The sequence below is a fragment of the Salvelinus fontinalis genome, chromosome 34 (assembly GCF_029448725.1).
Source record: "Salvelinus fontinalis isolate EN_2023a chromosome 34, ASM2944872v1, whole genome shotgun sequence".
Classification (NCBI taxonomy): Eukaryota; Metazoa; Chordata; class Actinopteri; order Salmoniformes; family Salmonidae; genus Salvelinus; species Salvelinus fontinalis.
Genome location: NC_074698.1, coordinates 34,844,601 through 34,869,058, shown reverse-complemented (window position 1 = coordinate 34,869,058; position 24,458 = coordinate 34,844,601).

Below are 24,458 nucleotides of genomic sequence, written 5' to 3'. Positions count from 1 at the left end.
CAAAACTCCTTCGATGTGAATAGTAACAGATACTGTCTGTCTTTTCAGTGCACTGCACATGATAGAGGAGTAGTCATTGGAGGCTGTGAAATTCATGTGAATTCCATAACCATTAAATGAACATTAATAGGAAACAGTATATTCTAAATACTCATTTGATTGACATAATGAATGATAATTGACATTGTGAATTCCTTGAAAATTATGGACAAAGCCCACTCTGTGCAGATTTACTGGCAGGCTAATAACACTATCTGTGCCACCCACCACACGAAATGTTCATTAAATGGCCATAGGGCAATTCTGGCAAATGTCAAATGGGCTGGTCCATCTTAAGACCAGTGGGCCGCTCGAAATTAGGGCTTGAGGAAAACATTTGCCTGTGTGTTAGAAGTGCCTGGCTGGAATTCTAGTCCCAGTCCATCCCTGGGAGTTGAATTCTTATTATGAGGTCACCCAGGTCAACCCCTATTGAGGTGTGTTTAAATCCTCGTTAGCTACTTCCATGGCAACAACCCTTTCCCCCAAAGTCCACACACTCCTGAACAGATACACAATGCAGAGGGTGCTGGTGGATAGGCCATAAATATATAGATTTTCTTCTAATAATAAAAGAAACAAATACACAATACAATACTAAACCGTTCTAGACAGAAACAGCACATATGATATACAGTGTGTTCCATAGTATAATCTGCATTGTACTGGATATTACACATCATAGGTTTACACTAGATCCCCCAAATAACAGGAGGGGGTCTATGGCTGTGGGGCAATCGGGGGTTACATTTTCAAATAACTTTCATGAGCCAATCAAAAGCCATTATGAATGCTTTTAAATGCTTCATAAATGATTCTACATCCTCTGGGTTTACAGATAGGAACTGTGTCAGCAACGTGATCAACGGCACCGTCAGGAAATCTGAATCATCTTTCTGAGATAATAGGATTCATTTGATCCTGCATCCACTCAGAGACGGACTGGGACCACAAGTCATTTTTTCCACCAAAGGCCCCACATTATTAGCCAAATAAGGATCATTCTGAACAAAACCCCCAACTTAGACTGACCCACTGGTCCTTAAAGATGGACCAGCCCATCTGGCATTTACCCAAACTGCCCTATGGCCAGTTCGTTTCTGTATCCGCCTATCTCATTCAGCCCCATTACAGCCTCCACCATCAGTCCATCAGTATTGAACGTACAGTGAGGAGATGGAGAAACGGAGAAGCCAATGACATAATGGGAATCTTAGAAATGGACTTCGATTCCCACAAACCCCCAAAATAGCCATCTGATGTCATCAGGCAGATGGTAAATAATCTGTCTGCACCATAATAGCAAAGGTTGTTTGGCTGAGAAGAGACTCTGAATGGGCTTTGTAGACACACACACACACGCACACTCACACACACAAAGACGTGCAAACACAGGCACAGAGGCACACACAGACACACAGAGACACACTCAGACACACACAGAAACACAGAGACACTCAGAGACAAACACAGAGACACACACAGAGACACACAGAAGCACACAGAAGCACACAGAGACACACAGAGACACAGAGAGACACACAGAGAGACACACAGAGAGACACACAGAGAGACACACAGAGAGACACACAGACACAGATATGCACAGATACACACAGAGACCCACGTAGAGACACAGAGACACACATCCATAAAGCCATCTATAACACGGTAGTAGTAACCTGATCCTGGGCAGTGCCAGTAAGCAGTGTCTGACATATCTGGATGGATTTAGAGTGTATGTGTAAGGTTCCAACACGGTACAGGCTACAGGGGTTGCTGTGCATCAATGTCCTGCGGAGTGTTGGCCTTGACAACTTGTTATACCAGGTCTGCAAGAAAACACTGTAACTTTACGGGAATGTTCACTAGCGCTGCAGAAAGCCACTGTAACTTTAAGGAAACGTTCACTCGCGCTGCAGAAAGCCACTGTAACTTTACGGGAATGTTCACTAGGGCTGCAAGAAAGCCACTGCAACTTTACGGGAATGTTCACTAGCGCTGCAGAAAGCCACTGTAACTTTACGGGAATGTTCACTAGCGCTGCAGAAAGCCACTGTAACTTTACGGGAACGTTCACTAGGGCTGCAGAAAGCCACTGTAACTTTACGGGAACGTTCACTAGCGCTGCAGAAAGCCACTGTAACTTTACGGGAACGTTCACTAGGGCTGCAGAAAGCCATTGTAACTTTACGGGAACGTTCCCTAGGGCTGCAAGAAAGCCACTGTAACTTTACAGGAATGTTCACTAGCGCTGCAGAAAGCCACTGTAACTTTACGGGAACGTTCACTCGCGCTGCAGAAAGCCACTGTAACTTTACGGGAACGTTCACTAGGGCTGCAAGAAAGCCACTGCAACTTTACGGGAATGTTCACTAGCGCTGCAGAAAGCCACTGTAACTTTACGGGAATGTTCACTAGCGCTGCAGAAAGCCACTGTAACTTTACGGGAACGTTCCCTAGGGCTGCAAGAAAGCCACTGTAACTTTACGGGAATGTTCACTAGCGCTGCAGAAAGCCACTGTAACTTTACGGGAACGTTCACTCGCGCTGCAGAAAGCCACGGTAACTTTACGGGAACGTTCACTAGGGCTGCAAGAAAGCCACTGTAACTTTACGGGAATGTTCACTAGCGCTGCAGAAAGCCACTGTAACTTTACGGGAATGTTCACTAGCGCTGCAGAAAGCCACTGTAACTTTACGGGAACGTTCACTAGGGCTGCAGAAAGCCACTGTAACTTTACGGGAACGTTCACTAGCGCTGCAGAAAGCCACTGTAACTTTACGGGAACGTTCACTAGGGCTGCAGAAAGCCACTGTAACTTTACGGGAACGTTCACTAGCGCTGCAGAAAGCCACTGTAACTTTACGGGAACGTTCACTAGGGCTGCAGAAAGCCATTGTAACTTTACGGGAACGTTCACTAGGGCTGCAAGAAAGCCACTGTAACTTTACGGGAATGTTCACTAGCGCTGCAGAAAGCCACTGTAACTTTACGGGAATGTTCACTAGGGCTGCAGAAAGCCACTGTAACTTTACGGGAACGTTCACTAGGGCTGCAGAAAGCCACTGTAACTTTACGGGAACGTTCACTAGCGCTGCAGAAAGCCACTGTAACTTTACGGGAACGTTCACTAGGGCTGCAGAAAGCTATTGTAACTTTACGGGAACGTTCACTAGGGCTGCAAGAAAGCCACTGTAACTTTACGGGAATGTTCACTAGCGCTGCAGAAAGCCACTGTAACTTTACGGGAATGTTCACTAGCGCTGCAGAAAGCCACTGTAACTTTACGGGAACGTTCACTAGCGCTGCAGAAAGCCACTGTAACTTTACGGGAACGTTCACTAGGGCTGCAGAAAGCCACTGTAACTTTACGGGAATGTTCACTAGCGCTGCAGAAAGCCACTGTAACTTTACGGGAATGTTCACTAGGGCTGCAGAAAGCCATTGGAACTTTACGGGAACGTTCACTAGTGCTGCAGAAAGTCACTGTAACTTTACGGGAATGTTCACTAGCGCTGCAGAAAGCCACTGTAACTTTACGGGAATGTTCACTAGCGCTGCAGAAAGCCACTGTAACTTTACGGGAATGTTCACTAGGGCTGCAGAAAGCCATTGGAACTTTACGGGAACGTTTACTAGGGCTGCAGAAAGATACTGTAACTTTACGGGAACTTTCACTAGGGCTGCAGAAAGCCACTGTAACTTTACGGGAATGTTCACTAGTGCTGCAGAAAGCCACTGTAACTTTACGGAAATGTTCACTAGCGCTGCAGAAAGCCACTGTAACTTTAGGCCAACGTGTTTAATGGGGGTGGTTCAGTCAACAATGCACACTCCTTTGATGAGAAACCTTGTCTCAGACTTAAAGACTGGCGTTAGCTCCCCAAGATTATGGAAAGGCTTTAGCTCAATGGGCTAAGGAGACCTGAGTTTCATGCATGATCTAATTTTGATAAGTCAGCTTTACTGCATAGTCTAAACTAGTGTCTGGAGGCTTTGACTCAGCCGCAGATGTTTGTGGACACATAACTCCCTCACCCATCACCCAGGATGCACTGGGCTACTCTTTCAGAAGAAAACGCTTTGATCCCAGTGTTCCTGCTGCAGTAAATGAGACCATATGTGACTGAATGACGAGGTCTGAGAGGATCACCAGGTATAGAACAATTAAACTTTCCTGTTGTAAAGAAGGTTGCTCAGTGACCCCATTCCACGTGATGAGTAAAGTTGATTTATTATGAACCTTTATTTAACCAGGCCACTTAAGAACCCATTCTGATTTACAATGACAGCCAGGAGGTAACCTTGCTTGATCACTAGCGTTGGTGCCCTGGGCATTGTCTTATTGAGAGGCTAGGACCTGGATTCAACCCGTCAGGCACACTGACTGTAGGCACAGTCTTAGTATCAGTGGGATCAATCATTCTCATTGAGCACCTGGGAGAGTGTAACACCAGGAATTCTGGTCTTGAATACAGACTCAGTTCTTGATCAGCATGTTGCTGAGTGGCTGTTGTCTCTTGTGGGTGTGATTGGATGTCCTCTTCAAGTGTTCCCTGCTCCGCAGGGTGTTCTGGGTACTGGATGTCCTCTTCAAGTGTTCCCTGCTCCCCAGGGTGTTCTGGGGACTGGATGTTCTATTCAAGTGTTCCCTGCTCCGCAGAGTGTTCTGGGTACTGGATGTCCTCTTCAAGTGTTCCCTGTTCCGCAGGGTGTTCTGGGTACTGGATGTCCTCTTCAAGTGTTCCCTGCTCTGCAGGGTGTTCTGGGTACTGGATGTCCTCTGAGCTCCACTCATTGTTCACCTCATTTCTTGCTGCACCCCCAGCCTCCAGTACCTGTCTGTAACCATTGTTTTGTACTTTCTCTATTGCGCTGGTCTTTTTGTGTGGTAGTTCCTCAGAGTGAGTCATGCACAGATTACATCTTTTCTCTCTCTGTCCTGTGTTAGAATTCCCTCACTCCTACACGTACGGTCAGTGACCTCCGGAAACAGAAGAACAGTGTCCCTAACTAACAGTAAGGTTCTGTCTCTGGTCTTCTGTTCCGACATGGGGTTAATAATGAAAGAAAAGCCTGCACTCGGGATACAATATCCTGCTGTATTCCTGCAGACACATATGGTACACAACGTTTCAGCTGCAATAGCATTCCACTTCGTCAGTCCCTCTACTCTGGGAAGTAAACAGTTACTCTCCCAAAATGCCTTGTAAGTTATCGTAACAAAATCTCTCGCAGGGTGTTTCCAATCAGCACCAAGTTCATTAACAATCATCTAACAATAACCCATGTAATGAAACAGATGTGTGAAATATGCCCCTGGTGGTAGGCGGTGTAACCTATACTGACATTGGTAAGAACCTCCCATACAGACAGAGGGACATGAACCCAGCTGATCCTAGATCAGCCATCTTAGAAGAGAGCTACTGAGCCCTGTCCCTCTCAATGGCATTTCCTCTGGTCCCCTCCCTACTGGACCCTCCTATACAGACAGGACATTCTTCTGGAGCCTGTCCAAGTTCCTGCCTCTTTTCCCTCTTCCCGGTCCTCCTACCGTGCCATTCCTAGAAGGAGAGTGAGAGAGAACAGAGAGAACCCAGAAAGAGAGAGAGAGAGACAACATTCTTTCACAATACCACAGTGTAAACAAACAACCTGCCTGGGGCACTTACTCCAGAAATACTGTGTGCGTCCCTTTGGGCCCTGGTCAAAAGTAGTGCAATATATAGGGATTAGGGTGCCATTTGGGACACAAAGATCCAGGAATGCTTCTGTTCCTGCTTGTCTCCATGCCAGGAATCATCTGATTCACTGTTATCTAGACGTTGTGATGGGTGCTGCTTCAGTTCATCTTCTATATCAAAACAGTGTCTCTGTATCACACCGTTAACTAGTATAGGTGCTGTCCTTTAGTGGACTTCACATTCTCAGCAAACTGACTTGACGGAAAGAAATGATGCATCTTTACTCTAATGTAAACCCACTTTTATTTACAGAGCAGATCTATTGCAGAAATGGTTTGGTTCTGAGACCTTCCTGAGGCTGTGTGCAAAGAGAAGTGAGATGTTTTCTTTATTGTATTTTCAAACACAGAGTGAGACAAAAAGTTTCCCCCATGATTGGCAATTCGCCAGCAGAGTTGCCCTATGTATAGAATCTGCAAAAATCTCTAGAACCGCCATGTTTTTCTTCGCCATGCCCTGACACGTGTACTGTAAGCACTGTGTTACACTGAATTAGAACTGGTGAATACTTCCCAGAAGGAGAGCCAGTCATTAACCCGCTTCAGAAAATCCCACAGTCACACAACCCCTCTGGGACAAACAACTGAACGTGTTGTCCTATTCACACAGACTCTCAACAGAACAAGAAGCCCAGCAGCTCAGCAGTCCCTCCCCCTGGAGAAACATTCATTTCATCTTCTTTCCTGGTATTTGTGTTAACACAGTCCAAGACCTAAACTGGAATACATTTATTTTTCTCCTCTATAATTGTCATTTCATAGGAACAGGACAAATACTCTGTACGAAGAGATGGTAATTTAGGGATGGAACAAGCTACCCCATTTATGAAAGACAATACATATTTGGCTGTGTGTTGTGTTTCTCAGTGAGACTGGGCCATAGAAATAGAGGCCCCAGTGAGACTGGGTCATAGACATAGAGGCCCCAGTGAGGCTGGGTCATATAAATAGAGGCCCCAGTGAGTCTGGGTCATAGAAATAGAGGCCCCAGTGAGTCTGGGTCATAGAAATAGAGGCCCCAGTGAGTCTGGGTCATAGAAATAGAGGCCCCAGTGAGGCTGGGTCATAGACATAGAGGCCCCAGTAAGACTGAGTCATAGAAATAGAGTCCCCAGTGAGGCTGGGTCATAGACATAGAGGCCCTAGTGAGACTGGGTCATATACATAGAGGCCCCAGTAAGACTGAGTCATAGAAATAGAGTCCCCAGTGAGACTGGGTCATAGAAATAGAGGCCCCAGTGAGTCTGGGTCATAGAAATAGAGGCCCCAGTGAGACTGGGTCATAGAAATAGAGGCCCCAGTGAGACTGGGTCATAGAAATAGAGGCCCCAGTGAGTCTGGGTCATAGAAATAGAGGCCCCAGTGAGTCTGGGTCATAGAAATAGAGTCCCCAGTGAGACTGGGTCATAGAAATAGAGGCCCCAGTGAGTCTGGGTCATAGAAATAGAGGCCCCAGTGAGACTGGGTCATAGAAATAGAGGCCCCAGTGAGACTGGGTCATAGAAATAGAGGCCCCAGTGAGTCTGGGTCATAGAAATAGAGGCCCCAGTGAGTCTGGGTCATATAAATAGAGTCCCCAGTGAGACTGGGTCATAGAAATAGAGGCCCCAGTGAGTCTGGGTCATAGAAATAGAGGCCCCAGTGAGACTGGGTCATAGAAATAGAGGCCCAGTGAGGCTGGGTCATAGAAATAGAGGCCCCAGTGAGACTGGGTCATAGACATAGAGGCCCCAGTGAGGCTGGGTCATAGAAATAGAGGCCCCAGTGAGACTGAGTCATAGAAATAGAGGCCCCAGTGAGTCTGGGTCATAGAAATAGAGGCCCCAGTGAGACTGGGTCATATACATAGAGGCCCCAGTGAGGCTGGGTCATAGACAAAGAGGCCCCAGTGAGACTGGGTCATAGAAATAGAGGCCCCAGTGAGACTGAGTCATAGAAATAGAGGCCCCAGTGAGACTGGGTCATAGAAATAGAGGCCCCAGTGAGGCTGGGTCATTAAAATCGAGGCACTTCCTTGTCCTTTGTTGGTTTGTAGGACATTCAGGTACTGTAGCAAATGCACCATTTTACCTGGTGGCCTGCCAAGAGGTGTACGTACTTTATGTTCTTTCACGTTGTGTACTTCCTAAGTTGTCTGATATTTAGGTCAGTGGGTTGTGCTTTCATTCTGTGTTCGCAGATGAGGAAAGAGTAATTGGCACTTTGAACATTATATGCTACACAACAGGTATAACTCATTGTAAGCCGTGTCATCAACATTATAGCCTACACCAGTGGTTGCCAAAGTAAGGGGTCAGAAAGGGGAGGGGGGCGCGGGGTCCGACTTTGAATGGTTGATATCTCAGGCTTATATGTGCTGTGTGTGGAATAGCCTGGGGGATGACGTTACACCAAAAAACACTAACCTTGATGAAAGCCCCCAACCTAAAGAAACACTGACCTTGATGAAAGCCCCCAACCTAAAGAAACACTAACCTTGATGAAAGCCCCCAACCTAAAGAAACACTAACCTTGATGAAAGCCCCCAACATAAAGAAACACTAACCTTGATGAAAGCCCCCAACATAAAGAAACACTGACCTTGATGAAAGCCCCCAACCTAAAGAAACACTAACCTTGATGAAAGCCCCAAACCTAAAGAAACACTAACCTTGATGAAAGCCCCCAACCTAAAGAAACACTGACCTTGATGAAAGCCCCCAACCTAAAGAAACACTGACCTTGATGAAAGCCCCCAACCTAAAGAAACACTGACCTTGATGAAAGCCCCCAACCTAAAGAAACACTGACCTTGATGAAAGCCCCCAACCTAAAGAAACACTGACCTTGATGAAAGCCCCCAACCTAAAGAAACACTGACCTTGATGAAAGCCCCCAACCTAAAGAAACACTGACCTTGATGAAAGCCCCCAACCTAAAGAAACACTGACCTTGATGAAAGCCCCCAACATAAAGAAACACTAACCTTGATGAAAGCCCCCAACCTAAAGAAACACTAACCTTGATGAAAGCCCCCAACCTAAAGAAACACTGACCTTGATGAAAGCCCCCAACCTAAAGAAACACTAACCTTGATGAAAGCCCCCAACCTAAAGAAACACTGACCTTGATGAAAGCCCCCAACCTAAAGAAACACTGACCTTGATGAAAGCCCCCAACCTAAAGAAACACTGACCTTGATGAAAGCCCCCAACCTAAAGAAACACTGACCTTGATGAAAGCCCCCAACCTAAAGAAACACTAACCTTGATGAAAGCCCCCAACCTAAAGAAACACTGACCTTGATGAAAGCCCCCAACCTAAAGAAACACTGACCTTGATGAAAGCCCCCAACCTAAAGAAACACTGACCTTGATGAAAGCCCCCAACCTAAAGAAACACTGACCTTGATGAAAGCCCCCAACCTAAAGAAACACTAACCTTGATGAAAGCCCCCAACCTAAAGAAACACTGACCTTGATGAAAGCCCCCAACCTAAAGAAACACTGACCTTGATGAAAGCCCCCAACCTAAAGAAACATTGACCTTGATGAAAGCCCCCAACCTAAAGAAACACTGACCTTGATGAAAGCCCCCAACCTAAAGAAACACTAACCTTGATGAAAGCCCCCAACCTAAAGAAACACTAACCTTGATGAAAGCCCCCAACCTAAAGAAACACTAACCTTGATGAAAGCCCCCAACCTAAAGAAACACTGACCTTGATGAAAGCCCCCAACCTAAAGAAACACTGACCTTGATGAAAGCCCCCAACCTAAAGAAACACTAACCTTGATGAAAGCCCCCAACCTAAAGAAACACTAACCTTGATGAAAGCCCCCAACCTAAAGAAACACTAACCTTGATGAAAGCCCCCAACCTAAAGAAACACTAACCTTGATGAAAGCCCCCAACCTAAAGAAACACTAACCTTGATGAAAGCCCCCAACCTAAAGAAACACTGACCTTGATGAAAGCCCCCAACCTAAAGAAACACTAACCTTGATGAAAGCCCCCAACCTAAAGAAACACTGACCTTGATGAAAGCCCCCAACCTAAAGAAACACTGACCTTGATGAAAGCCCCCAACATAAAGAAACACTGACCTTGATGAAAGCCCCCAACCTAAAGAAACACTTACCTTGATGAAAGCCCCCAACCTAAAGAAACACTTACCTTGATGAAAGCCCCCAACCTAAAGAAACACTAACCTTGATGAAAGCCCCCAACCTAAAGAAACACTTACCTTGATGAAAGCCCCCAACCTAAAGAAACACTTACCTTGATGAAAGCCCCCAACATAAAGAAACACTTACCTTGATGAAAGCCCCCAACCTAAAGAAACACTGACCTTGATGAAAGCCCCCAACATAAAGAAACACTGACCTTGATGAAAGCCCCCAACCTAAAGAAACACTGACCTTGATGAAAGCCCCCAACCTAAAGAAACACTGACCTTGATGAAAGCCCTCATCCTAAAGAAACACTGACCTTGATGAAAGCCCCCAACCTAAAGAAACACTGACCTTGATGAAAGCCCTCATCCTAAAGAAACACTGACCTTGATGAAAGCCCCAAACCTAAAGAAACACTGACCTTGATGAAAGCCCCCAACCTAAAGAAACACTGACCTTGATGAAAGCCCCCAACCTAAAGAAACACTTACCTTGATGAAAGCCCCCAACTTCAAGAAATCGAAAGTGTCTTTCTTCTGGAACCAAGTTACATGTTCCTCAGTACACAGACACAGACACAAACACAAGAAAATGAGCCATAACGCGCAGTGCTGGGCTCAGTCCGGTCTTTGACTCATTCACCCACTCCCCTGCTGAAAGATTAGCCACAAAATGTTGGCACCATCGTAACAGGTTGTAATCAACCACTGGTCTCCATGGGAACAGAAGAGGAAAACCTGGTGTGGTAGTCTCAGGTTGGACTGCTCCGAATCATCTTGGTTCTGACACACACACTACAGACACAGACACACACACACACACACACACACACACACAGACACACAGACACACAGACACACACACACACACACACAGCCACAGCCACAGCCACACACACACACACACACAGACACAGACACAGACACAGACACAGACACAGACACAGACACAGACACGAATGCAAGCTTTGCAGGTCCATCGACTGATTGAAATCCTTCTCACACCCTACAGTAACCTGTGGATCATGAGAGACTCTTGATAAATCAGCAGAACGTTACAGTTTTTTACAATCACTTTGGCACTAATTTCGGAACCTTGATGTCATTTTTCAAAACTCTAGACACAAAACTCACAACCAATGATCAAAATGCAAAGTTTTCAAAACTCTTAACACTTTTTCCAATTGCTTGGATACAAACACATAAAGCTAAGATCATTTGTTCATTGAACTAAAATCACCTGCTCAAAATGACACAACATAACATCAAAATATTGCTATATATGCAATTCACACATTACATCTGAAGTTTCATTATTAGTTTTATGGAAACTGACGAACAATATTCCATGTTTATCTCATGAAAGTTTCAGGATAACGAGATCCATTGACACCAATTACCGTGGAACATGAACCAATTGGACTACATTATCTATGGATGTAATATTTCATCATCATTCTTTATCAGACACTGTTTCTATGGTCCCATGTACCACTTTTCCAGACCATGTTTTCAGATTGGACATTACTGTACACTCACCGGCCACTTTATTAGGTACACCTATCTAGTACTGGGTAGGACTCCTTTTGCCTCCACAACAGCCTGAATTATTCACGGTGTTGTACGTTAAGAGATGCCCTTCTGCACACCACTGTTTTAAACAGCTGTTATGTGAGCGTTTGTGGCCTCTCTGTTAGCTTGAATGAGTCTGGACATTCTCCTCTGACCTCTCTCATTAACAAGGTGTTTTGCCCACAGAACTGCTGCTCACTGAATGTGTTTTGTTTATCGTACCATTCTCTGTAAACTCTAGAGACTGTAGTGCGTAAAAATCCCAGGAAGGCAGCTGTTTCTGAGATGCTGGAATCACCATGTGTGGCATCAACAATCATACCACGGTCAAAGTTGCTTAGATTACGCATCTTGTCGGTTCTAATGTTTGGTTGAACAACATCGAAAGCTCTCTACTCTATATACTGTATATATTGAGTTGCAGGCTGCCACATGATTCGATGTTCAAATGTAACCTTCCTTGATGAGCTAAATCAGGTCTGTAGAGCTGATGGCATGACCTATGTCATGTGGGATAATGTCAGGTTCCACCATGCTCAAATGGTGCAAGCATGGTTTCAGGCCCAACCACAATTTACCACCCTGTACTTACCCCCATACTCTCCTTTCCTAAAACCCGATTGAGGAATTTTAGTAGTAATAATAATATGCATATATTAGCATCTGGGACAGAGGACGAGGCAGTTCACTCTGGGCACGCTATTCATCCAAAGTGAAAATGCTGCCCCCTATCCCTAAAAAGACAAGGCTGTAAAGTAACAAAATGTGGAAAAAGTCAAGGGATCTGAGTACTTTCTGAATGCACTGTCATTCAGAAAGTACTGAAATGACTGTCTATGTCATTTCATTGGGCTGCTGGCCTTTACTCCATCCATTCCAATGGCTGAATCACATCACATGTGGCTTACTGCACTACAGAAAACCCACTAACCAAACAACAGTGCATGCACACTCAAAGGCAAATACATTCAACAATCTAAGTTTCTTTGTTTTTTTCCCAGACCTCAAAAGTCATCCCCTGATGTGGTTTAAGCATTGTTGTGAACACAGAAAATCTTTTTTTTTTATAAAAAAAAGTGTGGAAAATCTGGGGTAAACCTGGGGAACATGCTAAACTTAGAAAAACTAAACTAAGAAAACAGGATTTGTTTTTTGGGGAGGGGGGGGGTGGCTGAAGTGTGCATGACTGAACTTTAGAGTGTGTGTTATCCTGCAGAACAGCATTGTGGGGGAAGTTGAGGTCAGGTCCAATATGGACTATGCACCCAAGAGAGAAAGAGGCTGGGCCATCCTAGAAATGTTTTACTGAAATATAATATAATATAAAACATTTAGCAGACGCTTTTATGCAAGCGACTTACAGTCATGAGTGAATATATTTTTACATATTGGTGGTCCCTGTGTAACAGTATAACTTTAAACCGTCCCCTCGCCCCGACACGGGCGCGAACCAGGGACCCTCTGCACACATCAACAACTGACACCCACGAAGCGTCGTTACCCATCGCTCCACAAAAGCCGCGGCCCTTGCAGAGCAAGGGGCAACACTACTTAAGTCTCAGAGCAAGTGACGTAACTGATTGAAATGCTACTAGCGCGTACCCGCTAACTAGCTAGCCATTTCACATCCGTTACACTCACCCCCCTTTCAACCTCCTCCTTTTCCGCAGCAACCAGTGATCCGGGTCAACAGCATCAATGCAACAGTATAACTTTACGGCGTCCCCTCGCCCCGACACGGGCGCGAACCAGGGACCTTCTGCACACATCAACAACGGTTGCCCACGAAGCATCGTTACCCATCGCTCCACAAAGGCCGCGGCCCTTGCAGAGCAAGGGGCAACCCTACTTAAAGTCTCAGAGCAAGTGACGTAACTGATTGAAATGCTACTAGCGCGTACCCGCTAACTAGCTAGCCATTTCACATCCGTTACACTCACCCCCCTTTCAACCTCCTCCTTTTCCGCAGCAACCAGTGATCCGGGTCAACAGCATCAATGTAACAGTATAACTTTAAACCGTCCCCTCGCCCCGACACGGGCGCGAACCAGGGACCCTCTGCACACATCAACAACTGACACCCACGAAGCGTCGTTACCCATCGCTCCACAAAAGCCGCGGCCCTTGCAGAGCAAGGGGCAACCCTACTTAATGTCTCAGAGCAAGTGACGTAACTGATTGAAATGCTACTAGCGCGTTCCCGCTAACTAGCTAGCCATTTCACATCCGTTACACGTGGAATCGAACCCAATATCCTGGGGTTGCAATGCTCTACCAAGATGCATGACAAGGTTATAAATGCTTTGAGAAGCCTCAATTTAATGATTTATAAGGCCTTCATTAAGTGGTGCTATTGCCACCCTTTATAAAGCACAGGTTTATGTCATATTTGACATAGTGGGTTATGTCACATTTGACATTGGTGGTTGTCTCACAGTTATTCCACATTTATAAACACTTTATAGAGCATGACATACGGTTTTAGATGATTTGTAACACATTTTTTTTAGTGTTTGACAGTTTTATGTAGGCTTTATGAAGCCTTTATAAGCTGCACGTCATTTAAAGCGGGACTGCCTTTTCATTAACATTATAGCCTACACAAGAGGTATAACACATTGTAAGAATTGTCATAAACATTATAACCTACACAAGAGGTATAACACATTGTAAGTATTGTCATAAACATGCCTAACCCCCTTATAATATAATCTCATAATGATCCTGTAGCAACTAATCATAAAGTATTCAAACAACCAACTTTCCCAAAAGTATGACTGTTTACTTATGATTACCATCTTATCTTGGTTTTGGTTAGTTAGACATGATACACTGGGTCAGTTCATCTATGCTTGTGTTGCATTGTTGGGTAGAGTTGAGTCAGGTCAAAAAATATTTGAATACATTTTTGTTCTTTATCAGATGCACTTATCCATTCACTGATTCCCAGAATGCAGCATTCACCATGACAAGATAAAGTCACCCGGTGTAATCTCTGCCCTCTGAGAATGAAGACAATGTTGTATTGTGTTAGGCTTATACTTGTTTGTCCCGTTGGCCCTGTGTCTCTCCAGCGTGTCCCCTGCACATGGGACTTGTCTATTGTGTGTGTGTGTGTGCGTGTGCGTGTGCGTGTGCGCGTGTGTGTGTGTGTGTGTGTGTGTGTGTGTGTGTGTGTGTGTGTGCGCGTGTGCGTGTGCGTGTGTTTGTGTGTGTGTGTGTGTGTGTGTGTGTGTGTGTGTGTGTGTGCGTGTGCGTGTGTGTGTTCCCTAACTCCCTTTCTCAGAAATCCTGCTGGAGGTAGCTTCCAGGAAGAAGTCAGTGTCTATCTGAAAAAGTCAGGATTCCGGAAGAGATTTGAACAGGATATGAGGTCATAGTGTAAAACACTAAAACAGACCCAGCAGCTCAGTGTACCACTTTATTATGTGTTTACCATTCTAAGCATCTTCATACACACACACACACTAGACATGACCTAAACAAATCAATGTCTCATGACCATTGTTTGAAAGTGCTTGCGATAGTCATTATCATGTTACAGAGCGTGCCGTGTCACAGCGGTAAATAAAGTGCTGAGTTTTCCTTTTAATGCGTGGTAGCGGTGAGTATGAGTGAAGGGCTCCACAGAGTCTGTGTGGTGAAGAGCTTGTTTTATCAGTGTGATTAGAGGACCACCACAGTGACTGGTGTTCCTGTCTAATAGCTAGCTGTGTGCTTTGTACTGTAGTCACTGGAGTTCCAGCAAACTGACGGGGAGCCCATGACTGTGTCCCAAACAGCACCTTATTCCCTACGTAGTGCACTCCTTTTGACCAGGGTTTCCAGTAGTGGACAATAGGGAACAGGGTTCCATTTGGGGTGTGTGCCCATACTAGGAGCACATGCTCTAAAGGGAAACAATGTTGAGTTCAAAGCATTCTGGCATACCCAGGCTAACCTCACCACAGTTACTTGAGTTTACAGCTACAACTGGAAAGACAGCCCTTAACAAAAGGAGAGAGTTTGTGTAGTTGTAGGAGCGTTGACGTGGGAATATACATGCCTATCTGAGTCTATACGGCAGGCTTTTTCTCCTGCCTGACGGGCCAGGGCCATATGAGGTCAGGGCCTGTTGCCCGGGGCACTGTGGGGTGCGGCCCAGACGCCCCTCTCCCGTCGCGGTGGGGCCGAGGAGGCAGGGGGAGGCAGCTGTGCTTCTGGGAAACCGTCTGGCTCTAATTGAAGCCTGACTGGCCTCACATGTCTCCACTTAGGAGGAGGAGAGGAGAGGAGGAGACGGTTGATCCCGCTGGCCCTGGCCCTGACTGACTGAATGCCTGAGAGATGTGGGTGGTGTTCATTAGGTACGAAACTGAGAAAAAAGGGTCCAGAATGAAGTGAAACAGGGAGGTACTATCTGATCTTGTCCAATAAGAATGGTTTGTTTTAGTTTTCCGTTGCAAAACGCTTTGAAACTTTTTTCTACGGTGTACCTCAATGAACTACCCTGCAGTGTGCTCAGTCTCATTCCCTCTCATCAGCCCAACCACACCATCATACAGGCTTGGGATCTTCATTTGAGCCAGTTTGCCACTGCAGCAACAGGAAATGTGAATTATTATGTGGATTGTAATTAATGGACTTTTTTGTAGGGGTTGATATATTTCTTGTAAGGGTAAATCAAGTCTGAAATGTCAACGTGGAAATGACAAATTTCAGAAGCCTTTTAAACCTCAAATACACTATACGTTTTAAATGTCCTGCATTTCAGGAAAGTTCTCCTGCAACAGGGTGATCAAATTAAGATCCTACATCTGTACATTCACAACCCTCTCATTGCACAATCACTCACAGCCCCTACTGGACGTGGGCCAAAGCCAAGTGGATGACTGCATGTAGTGGTATAGTATGGGAAGGTATTTCACTATGCCTGTCCTGTTGGCTTGGAGTGTTAGGGAATGCTGACCGAGCTCTATGGCACAGCCAGTCCAGGGCCTGTATTCACAAAGCCCTACAGCACAGCTAGCCAGTCCAGGGCCTGTATTCACAAAGCCCCAAGGCACAGCAAGCCAGTCCAGGGCCTGTATTCACAAAGCCCTACAGCACAGCTAGCCAGTCCAGGGCCTGTATTCACAAAGCCCCAAGGCACAGCTAGCCAGTCCAGGGCCTGTATTCACAAAGTCCTACAGCACAGCCAGCCAGTCCAGGGCCTGTATTCACAAAGCCCTACAGCACAGCCAGCCAGTCCAGGGCCTGTATTCACAAAGCCCTACAGCACAGCCAGCCAGTCCAGGGCCTGTATTCACAAAGCCCCTCAGAGTAGTGCTGATCTAGGATCAGTTTCCTTCTCTTATTCACCACAAATTTAAAGGCAAAAATGAAGCTAGATCAGCACTCTTACTCAGATACTTTGTGAATATCCTTTGTATCTCTACTGTAGTATGCTGCAGTACTCCAGTATCTCTACACACTGTATATTTGGTACTGCCACTGACCCTGTATACAGCTTCCTCTCTTAGAGATTGAATACTGCACTGTTGGGTAAGTTTAGTATTTCACTGTACTTGTGATTGTGACAAATAAAAGTTGAAACTTGACATTGTTCTATGTGCCATCCTGACGTGAAATGCCTTACATTGTTTATGTATCTATGTTCCCTGCTCCGTATCTTGTGGAGAAAACCAAGGACAGACACAATGGTAAACAAACAGTGCTTCAGAAATGTTTCCACAGTGCTGTAAGATATGTGAGAGCCTGAGGTGGAAAACAGGGTAGTAGGATTACAAAAACAAAGAATTCCCTCTCATGCTGTACTACCCCCTCTCACTCTCTCTCTCGCTCTCTCTCACTCCCTCATTCTCTCATGCTGTACTACCCCCCCCCCCCCCCCCTCTCTCTCTCTCTCTCTCTCTCTCTCTCTCTCTCCCTCTCATGCTGTACTACCCCCTCACTCTCTCTCTCACTCTCTCATGCTGTACTACCCCCTCAATCTCTCTCTCTCTCTCTCTCTCTCTCTCTCTCTCTCTCTCTCTCTCTCCCTCTCATGCTGTACTACCCCCTCACTCTCTCTCTCTCTCTCTCTCTCTCATGCTGTACTACCCCCTCTCTTTCTCTTTCTCTCTCATGCTGTACTACCCCCTCACTCTCTCTCTCTCTCTCTCTCTCTCTCTCTCTCTCTCTCTCATGCTGTACTACCCCATCTCTCTCTCTCTCTTTCTCTCTCTCTCTCTCATGCTGTACTACCCCCTCTCTCTCTCTTTCTCTCTCTCTCTCTCTCATGCTGTACTACCCCCCCTCTCTCTCTCTCATTCTCTCTCATGCTGTACTACCCCCCCTCTCTCTCTCTCATTCTCTCTCTCTCTCATTTTCTCTCTCTCCCTCTCATGCTGTACTACCCCCTCTCTCTCTCTCTCTTTCTCTCTCTCTCTCATGCTGTACTACCCCCTCTCTCTCTCTTTCTCTCTCTCTCTCTCTCATGCTGTACTACCCCCTCTCTCTCTCTTTCTCTCTCTCTCTCATGCTGTACTACCCCCTCTCTCTCTCTTTCTCTCTCTCTCTCTCATGCTGTACTACCCCCTCTCTCTCTCTTTCTCTCTCTCTCTCATGCTGTACTACCCCCTCTCTCTCTCTTTCTCTCTCTCTCATGCTGTACTACCCCCTCTCTCTCTCTCTCTCTTTCTCTCTCCCTCTCATGCTGTACTACCCCCTCTCTCTCTCTCTCTCTCTCTCTCTCATGCTGTACTACCCCCTCTCTCTCTCTTTCTCTCTCTCTCTCTCTCTCATGCTGTACTACCCCCCCTCTCTCTCTCTCATTCTCTCTCTCTCTCATTTTCTCTCTCTCCCTCTCATGCTGTACTACCCCCTCTCTCTCTCTCTCTTTCTCTCTCTCTCTCTCTCATGCTGTACTACCCCCTCTCTCTCTCTCTCTCTCATTCTCTCTCTCTCTCATTTTCTCTCTCTCCCTCTCATGCTGTACTACCCCCTCTCTCTCTCTCTTTCTCTCTCTCTCCCTCTCATGCTGTACTACCCCCTCTCTCTCTCTCTTTCTCTCTCCCTCTCATGCTGTACTACCCCCTCTCTCTCTCTCTCTCCCTCTCTCATTTTCTCTCTCTCCCTCTCATGCTGTACTACCCCCTCTCACGCTCTCTCTCTCACTCTCTCCCTCTGTCATTCTTCTCTCTCTGTGGCAACATACCGTTCGTTTCCCATCAGTCACATGGCTTGGTATTTCTCTAAAATGTTATCATCTTTGTTTTATACAGGTCATACAGAAATGTTAGAGTTGAATTGTGTGAAGACAAATATGGAAAGCAGTAAACGTTGATGAGCAAACAAAAAGGGCTTTCAAAAGATACACCTGGCTTGGAACGCTTCCGTTTTGATAAGGGTGTGATAGGGAAAGATGAAACACTGTCATTGTTGAATTGACAGTTTACGGTATATCTACATTGTTGAATTGACAGTTTACGGTATATCTACATTGCTAATCAGGAGGGTATTTCCTTAACATGGCAATTTATCATTTTAGTCATTTTAGTAGACAGTCTTATCCAGAGCAACTTCCAATTAGTTTATTCAACTACCAATGAGTTGTTGTTTACTTAACGTCTCCATGCAGCCGTTTCTATCTCAATATCAATTAGTACATTTGTTTGCTTTTTATTTTCACAAGTATGTGGTGAATTTTCTAAACTCTCAGTTCAAAACTCCAAACTGGTAATGCAGTCAGTCTTCCATTCAAAACCTTTCATTGTGCATTCATTTTGTTTGCAGACATCTTTCACCACACAACCATTGATCATAAAATATAAGTTTACTGTGAAATACAGTGAGTTCATTGGTTAAATCCCCAAAACACAACCTAATGATGTCTTCTCCATGTAGTTCTTATAACAACCAGTTCATCCAATAGAAACAAAATGGAGGATTCATGTTTTTTTCTTTGAATGTAATTTGTACAGTACTGTAAATAACAGTATAGTACACTGTTTTCACATTGGGCAGTACACTTCACTTCACATCAAAATTGACTGGACATCACATTTCCATCATTTCTATCCCATGTGTCATCAAAGGTGTGGTCACTGAAGACACCTTTCCCAATGTAATCAAATGAAAGAACTTCAAGAAACAGAATATTAAACAGGCCGTAGATTACACAAAGCCTGTCTTCATCAGAGGTTCATGCACCTGGAGAAAAATATTTTGGCATGGCGAAATCCACTTGGCACAGATGTCATCTAGTTTTGATTTACATTTAATTCAGATGTCAACTAATGTGAATTCAAAGTGAAATCAACAACAAAATTCAGCATGTCATTGGATTTAGGTTAAAAGTTGGATGGGAAAAAAACTATTCCCTATCCCCTAGTCGATGACTTTTTGCAAATCCAATCAGTTTTCCACGTTGGTTCAACATCATGAGATTACATTTTTTTGTTTGAATGACGTGGAAACCGTTTTTTAATCAGTTGGAGAGGTCTGAATTGAAGTCATTGCATGCCTCTGTAAGTGTTGTTTCCATCCCTCTCCTTGCCCCAACCTGGGCTCGAATCAGGGACCCGCTGAACACAACAACTGCCTCCTACGAAGCACTGTTACCTTTCGCTCTACAAAATCTATGGCCCTTGCAGAGCGAGGGAAACAACTACTTCAAGGTCTCAGAGCGAGTGTGCAGAGCGAGGGAAACAACTACTTCAAGGTCTCAGAGCGAGTGTGCAGAGCGAGGGAAACAACTACTTCAAGGTCTCAGAGCGAATGTGCAGAGCGAGGGAAACAACTACTTCAAGGTCTCAGAGCGAGTGTGCAGAGCGAGGGAAACAACTATCTCAAGGTCTCAGAGCGAGTGTGCAGAGCAAGGGAAACAACTACTTCAAGGTCTCAGAGCGAGTGTGCAGAGCAAGGGAAACAACTACTTCAAGGTCTCAGAGCGAGTGTGCAGAGCAAGGGAAACAACTACTTCAAGGTCTCAGAGCGAGTGTGCAGAGCAAGGGAAACAACTATCTCAAGGTCTCAGAGCGAGTGTGCAGAGCGAGGGAAACAACTACTTCAAGGTCTCAGAGCGAGTGTGCAGAGCGAGGGAAACAACTATCTCAAGGTCTCAGAGCGAGTGTGCAGAGCGAGGGAAACAACTATCTCAAGGTCTCAGAGCGAGTGTGCAGAGCAAGGGAAACAACTACTTCAAGGTCTCAGAGCGAGTGTGCAGAGCAAGGGAAACAACTACTTCAAGGTCTCAGAGCGAGTGTGTAGAGCAAGGGAAACAACTACTTCAAGGTCTCAGAGCGAGTGTGTAGAGCAAGGGAAACAACTACTTCAAGGTCTCAGAGCGAGTGTGCAGAGCAAGGGAAACAACTACTTCAAGGTCTCAGAGCGAGTGTGCAGAGCAAGGGAAACAACTACTTCAAGGTCTCAGAGCGAGTGTGTAGAGCAAGGGAAACAACTACTTCAAGGTCTCAGAGCGAGTGTGTAGAGCAAGGGAAACAACTACTTCAAGGTCTCAGAGCGAGTGTGCAGAGCAAGGGAAACAACTACTTCAAGGTCTCAGAGCGAGTGTGCAGAGCAAGGGAAACAACTACTTCAAGGTCTCAGAGCGAGTGTGCAGAGCAAGGGAAACAACTACTTCAAGGTCTCAGAGCGAGTGTGCAGAGCGAGGGAAACAACTACTTCAAGGTCTCAGAGCGAGTGTGCAGAGCAAGGGAAACAACTACTTCAAGGTCTCAGAGCGAGTGTGCAGAGCAAGGGAAACAACTACTTCAAGGTCTCAGAGCGAGTGTGCAGAGCAAGGGAAACAACTATCTCAAGGTCTCAGAGCGAGTGTGCAGAGCAAGGGAAACAACTACTTCAAGGTCTCAGAGCGAGTGTGCAGAGCAAGGGAAACAACTACTTCAAGGTCTCAGAGCGAGTGTGCAGAGCGAGGGAAACAACTATCTCAAGGTCTCAGAGCGAGTGTGCAGAGCAAGGGAAACAACTACTTCAAGGTCTCAGAGCGAGTGTGTAGAGCGAGGGAAACAACTATCTCAAGGTCTCAGAGCGAGTGTGCAGAGCAAGGGAAACAACTATCTCAAGGTCTCAGAGCGAGTGTGCAGAGCAAGGGAAACAACTACTTCAAGGTCTCAGAGCGAGTGTGCAGAGCAAGGGAAACAACTACTTCAAGGTCTCAAAGCGAGTGTGCAGAGCAAGGGAAACAACTACTTCAAGGTCTCAGAGCGAGTGTGCAGAGCAAGGGAAACAACTACTTCAAGGTCTCAGAGCGAGTGTGCAGAGCAAGGGAAACAACTACTTCAAGGTCTCAGAGCGAGTGTGCAGAGCAAGGGAAACAACTACTTCAAGGTCTCAGAGCGAGTGACATCACAGATTGAAACGCTACTAGCGTGCACTGCTAACTAGCTAGCCATTTCACAGCGGTCACACCTCATCCATGGCCTGATGGCAACCATATGGTTGCGGCCAAATATATTGGCACCCTTGCACTTTTCTTAAATAATTCCCTATTTCTTCTAAAGTAAGTTTGGTTCTCCATACCTTGTTATTGGATTTTCAACACTGCAAAAACAATGTTATTTTTCAAACTCAAATGTATTATTTATTTATTTTTTAATAAAGACAAATGGCATGTACAAAATTATTGGCACCCCAGAGCTAGTACTTAGTTGCACAGACTTTGGCCAATATAACTGCAGACAAATGCTTCTTCTAGCCATCATTGAGCTTGCTGCACCTCTCTACTGACAATTTGGCTCACTTTTCAGCAGCGAACTGCTTTAATGTTTTAATGTTCGAGGGAAGGCCTCCACCAACTGCTTTAATGTTTTAATGTTAGCGGGATGGCCTCTACCAACTGCTTTAATGTTTTAATGTTAGAGGGATGGCCTCTACCAACTGCTTTAATGTTTTAATGTTAGAGGGATGGCCTCTACCAACTGCTTTAATGTTTTAATGTTAGAGGGACGGCCTCCACCAACTGCTTTAATGTTTTAATGTTAGAGAGATGGCCTCCACCAACTGCTTTAATGTTAGAGGGATTGCCTCCACCAACTGCTTTAATGTTTTAATGTTAGAGGGATGGCCTCCACCAACTGCTTTAATGTTTTAATGTTAGAGGGATGGCCTCCACCAACTGCTTTAATGTTTTAATGTTCGAGGGAAGGCCTCCACCAACTGCTTTAATGTTTTAATGTTAGAGGGATGGCCTCCACCAACTGCTTTAATGTTTTAATGTTAGAGGGATGGCCTCCACCAACTGCTTTAATGTTTTAATGTTAGAGGGATGGCCTCCACCAACTGCTTTAATGTTTTAATATTCGAGGGAAGGCCTCCACCAACTGCTTTAATGTTTTAATGTTAGAGGGACGGCCTCCACCAACTGCTTTAATGTTAGAGGGATGGCCTCCACCAACTGCTTTAATGTTTTAATGTTCGAGGGAAGGCCTCCACCAACTGCTTTAATGTTTTAATGTTAGAGGGATGGCCTCCACCAACTGCTTTAATGTTTTAATGTTCGAGGGAAGGCCTCCACCAACTGCTGTTTTCAGCACTTGGATGTGATTCAGATCTGAACTTTTCATTGGCTACTCCAGAACAGTCCAGCGTTTCTTCTTGAACCATTCCAGGGTGCTTTTGATGTGTGTTTGTGGTTGTTGTCCTGCTGGAAGAACCAGAACCTTTAACAGATGCAGTTTTTGGACCTTTTCTTTTTTCTTTTTATTAAAATGGTCCAAAAGAAACAAAAATAGCTTCTTAGAAAATAGCAATTACTGAAGCAAGAATTTTGCTAGGACTGTCTGGGAATGGTCTGAGTGGCCTAATTGGACGAGCCTAACGGGAGGAACCTGAAAACAAGCTGCTATTGGCAGAGAGGTTTGAAACACTCTTTGTTATTGGTCTATGTCACCAGGCAGTCCAAAAACCCATCTCACCAAAACAGGCTGAAATTTCAGGTGGTCTTTCAAACCGCTCTTATACTAAAACAGCATTAGCATAATTTTCACAATTTCACAGTATTTTTCCAACATCATAGTATGGTAATATATATAAAACAGGGAAATCATGTTTTTGACTGCACTGGGAAGAAAAGAGCATACCTCTCCACACCCATGAGCAAAACTATATTTGTCTAAATTTAAGGATGTTTTTTTTAATAAAAGGTTAGTATGCCCATAAAAGCTGTATGGGAGACAATACATGGGGCATTTAGGTATCCAGTGCTTTTGCAGGATTCAAGCAGAACATATTTAGTAGATACATTTTGGGGGCAGTTAAAATAAGGGTATTTTACTAGAGTTACAGAATGCAATGTTTGTATTGAATCTGCGACATTTGACGTGCAGCTTGTACCTGAATAGTCTGCTTTTCCTACTTGGAGACAACCAGTGTTTTTGTTAGTTTGTAGTGCTGTTTTCTACATTCTACCATCACAATGCCATTCATTCACTGCTGTTTCCAGCAGCCGCCATTCCATTGCAAAGAGTCATATTTATTGATTCAGTTTCAATTTCCAGGCATCATTTAATATGATACACATTCACTTGTAAATATTGATATTTCTCAGTCAGTCTGTGCCAGTGTAAAGGCTATGAATGTTAGCTTATGAAAATAATAGGCTCAAGGACAATTGAGCTACAGGAAGTAATGATGACAAAACATTTTGAAGTATTTTGCTGTTCGCCAGCTACTGCTTGTTAATTAGTCATAGGCCAATAGTCTTCATAGGTGAGGTAATAGGCTGCCTCTATGTGGAAGTTATGACAGTATGACTTATTGTTCCACTCTCTCCTCTACAGCATATGTACTGATAGTGTGCTGCCCTCTAGTGGTTATGTTTAATAAGAGCCAAACCCGGAGCAAAAATGTACGTCTGTCCAATGCCCTTGGTTTAGTTTATAGATTAAGAACAAGGCCTTAAAATGAAAATGTCATCATTATAATGCAAAAAAAAAAAGTTAAAACAAACTGTTTTTAGAGTGATT